General features: G+C 47.5%; 2 protein-coding genes across 2 annotated transcripts in view; one reads left to right on the top strand and one right to left on the bottom strand.

Moving 5' to 3' along the window:
* ASB3 (ankyrin repeat and SOCS box containing 3) overlaps positions 1-3,300 on the bottom strand; it is a 112,669-nt gene that overhangs the window by 92,838 nt on the left and 16,531 nt on the right. The window lies entirely within an intron of this gene.
* Positions 1-3,300, top strand: part of CHAC2 (ChaC cation transport regulator homolog 2) — a 31,903-nt gene that overhangs the window by 25,618 nt on the left and 2,985 nt on the right. The gene's annotated exons all lie outside the window — the stretch shown is intronic.

Below are 3,300 nucleotides of genomic sequence, written 5' to 3'. Positions count from 1 at the left end.
CCCAGGCAGGGCCTTGGGAAAAGGCTGGGGGGGGGGACATGCAGCCCCATGGCTGGCACCCTGCACTGTACCCACTCACAGCCCAACTGGGGCTGCCTGTGCCTGCTCTGGACAGCCCTACATGGGCTGCGAGCGGCTGCAGTGCGGGGTGCCAGCCACGGGGCAAGCAACAGGCTGCTTTTCCCCACGCTCAGCACCACCTTGTAACCCACCCCCACTGCCAGCCTGGGCCCCACACTGTCCCCAGCCTCACCTGTCGGGGCTGCACATGGTGACAGCAACTGTGGTCCCCCTGCTTGCCGCACGCACCAGGCAGTGTTTGCCATGGCTGCCCGTGGGCTGCCTAGCACGTGAGTTTCGGGCAGGCAGCAGCAGCCAACACTACCCAGTGCAGCAAGTGGGGTGGGGGGAGCGCAGCTGCTGCCGCTGTGCTCAACACCAATGGGCAAGCCCAGAGCTGGCAGGGCCCAGGCTGGCAGCAGGGCAGGTTACAAGCTGGTGCTGAGCGCGAGGAAAAGCGGCCCCTCACCCACCCTGTGGCTAGCGCCCCGCACTGTAGCTGCTTGCAGCCTGCTCCCCCATGTGGGCTGCAAGCACCTGCAGCAGGGGGCACTCGCCATGGGGCGTGGGAGGGACGACTTTTCCCCACACTCAGGACCAGCTTCTTAGCTGCTGGCGAGCAGAGGGTCGGGGCTGTGCACTGCCTCCCACCTGTACCGCAGAGCTGGGGGGCACTGGGAGTGAGCTGGCAGGGAGTCAGCAGGAGCACAGGGCATGCACCAGTGTCCTGGGACCAGTGCCAGCAGGGCCCAGAGCAGGGTGTCAGGAGCACAGGGTCCCGGCCAGCAGGGGCTCTATGGAGCCAGGCCAGCTCCCCCCTCTCCCTGCTGGTGAAACCCAGCCTGGCTCCACAGACCCTTGCCAGCCTGTGCTCCACTTTGGGCCCCACCAGTGCTGGTCCTGGGACATTGGTCCCAAGATGGTGCCCAGGGGGCAGGGCACTTGTCAAAGGGCGGGGCTACCCATGCAGCCCTTGACAACCTGCCAAAACCAGGTAAGCGACCCTCAACTGGAAATAATTGCCCGCCCCCGATTTGGAGGCATGCCATCTTACTCATTTTTAATGATGCATCCAGGACAACATAGGTATTAGTCACTGGAAGATTCCACTGTAAAATCACCATTTTGGGAATTTCTAAAAATGTGAAGAGGAACGTTTCAGATTTTAATTGATGTATGAGCTGTTACCTAAATAAAACTTTTTTTTTTCTTTTTTGAAATCTGAAGGAGGGCACTGGCTACTTTTTTTTTTCTTTTCTGGTTGAAGGGGGGCTTTTTGTGATTTCAGGTTTAGGTTGTTTTAAATATGAAATTTATCTTTAACAATTGTGATAGCTCTTTCCCTCATTTTCTCTTTTAAGGGTCCTGTAAAAAAGGTACCTAAAAACTACTAAAGTAATAGGAGGCCAGGACTTGAATCCTCTACATAGCAGAAAATACCCATTCTCGTTCATTCTCTCTCTTCATATGCCAGCATAACTCCTATTGAAAACTCAGTGGGAATTGTGCAAATTTCTGAAGGCAAAAGTTGGCCTTAATGGTTCTTAATTATTACAATTCACAGGTTTATGGAGTTTCCGTCCCACCTAAGACTGTCTTGTTTGTCAGAATTTATTTTCTTCAAACATCTGAAAAGCATATTTTTGTATTTTGATGTCCAAAAAGTTCCTTTCAAAATATCATATTGTATCATGTTTTCTCACACAGCAAAAATTTTGTTCAACAGTCTGTATTTTGCATCAGGAGAAGCACAAATATGATTTATGTTTGTACACACCGTTGGCCTTTTTGATTTGTATATCTGCAGTCGGCTGAAAGAGCATTATGGTCATGAAAACGACCAGCTGCTATAATATTTATTTGGCCACTTAAATAAATTATTTAACCTAATGCTGCAAAATGACATTCAAGGCAAGTACCTACAGAAGTACTGTAGGTACATAAAAGTGGCTTTAAACTGATTCAAAACAGAAATCAAAAAGCTCTATTCTAAAAGCACATTTGTAATTCTAGTCACTGTATTTCTGGTATCTTTCAAAAGGACACAGATCTAAGTAATGACAGAGTACCTATTAAGCTTTCAAAGCTACTGAGGATATGAGAACTCAAGTAAAGGTTAATGCTGCAATTATAGTGTTTTAGGACTACATAACAGGCCATCATACTAGATGGACTATTTTGATCTGGTGAGGAAAATCCCTTGTTCATATCAAATCAAACACTGAGGACCCATTCTCCCATTATACTCAGGTTGTTACAAACTGGTGGGAAATGGATCCTTTTTGGCTCAAAAGTCCTGTTCTCCACTTGAATTAGGGTGAAAATTAAGTCAGAATAACCAGACATATGCACCTAATGTTAGGTAACTAAATGTGTACCCTGATTTTAAGGAGCTGGGAAAAGTTTCCCAAAATATGTTTAAAAAAAAAAAAAAAAGGTCATATGGGAATGTCCATTCTATGCAGTTTTAGTTGCTCCTTTGCTGAAAGGTTTAATCTTGTTTCCCTTAAGATGGTGAGGGGAAGTTGTATAAGCCGCCACTATCAGTTCAAGAATTCCCCAGCAACAACGATGATGCTCTACCAAAATTAAGTTTATGAAAGCATTACTCCTAAGGGATTTGGCTTCTGTATGACTCCGTCTTCGGTAACTTAATTGTATCTTAAACACTGTTGATTCAGTCTCTTTTTCCAGATTCAGAGAAGTTGCAATAATATCTGTAATAATACATTCCATTTTGTGCCTACACCATCAATAAAATGTATCAAATTTAACCATGTTGGAGGGAAATTTTTCAGGTATTTTATCTTAATATTTAGAAAAGAATCATAGAATCAATGAGTCGCCAGGGACTTAGACAGATCATCTAGTCCGACCCCCTGCCATGGGCAGGAAGGAGCACTGGGGGTGGCAAGGGTCATAAGACCCCAGCCAGGTGCCTATCCAGTCTCCTCTTGAAGATCTTCAGGGAAGGTGAAAGCACCACCTATCTAGGAAGCCTATTCCAGGCTCTGGCCACCCTTACAGTGAAGTAGTTCTTCCTACTATCCAACCTAAACCTATCCTCCCTCAGCTTGTGGCCATTGTTTCTGGCGACCCCAAGGGGGGCCCTGGTGAACAGACTTTCCCCGAGTCCCTGCTGCTGGCCCCTGATAAGGTTGTAGACAGCCACAAGATCCCCCTTCAGTCTCCTCTGGAGACTGAAGAGATTCAGGCCCCTCAGCCTCTCCTCATAGGGCT

This window comes from Crocodylus porosus, unplaced genomic scaffold, assembly GCF_001723895.1.
Source record: "Crocodylus porosus isolate Cpor-Errol unplaced genomic scaffold, CroPor_comp1, whole genome shotgun sequence".
Classification (NCBI taxonomy): Eukaryota; Metazoa; Chordata; order Crocodylia; family Crocodylidae; genus Crocodylus; species Crocodylus porosus.
The sequence above is the reverse complement of the archived record's forward strand: the minus strand, read 5'-3'. Positions and strand labels throughout refer to the sequence as shown.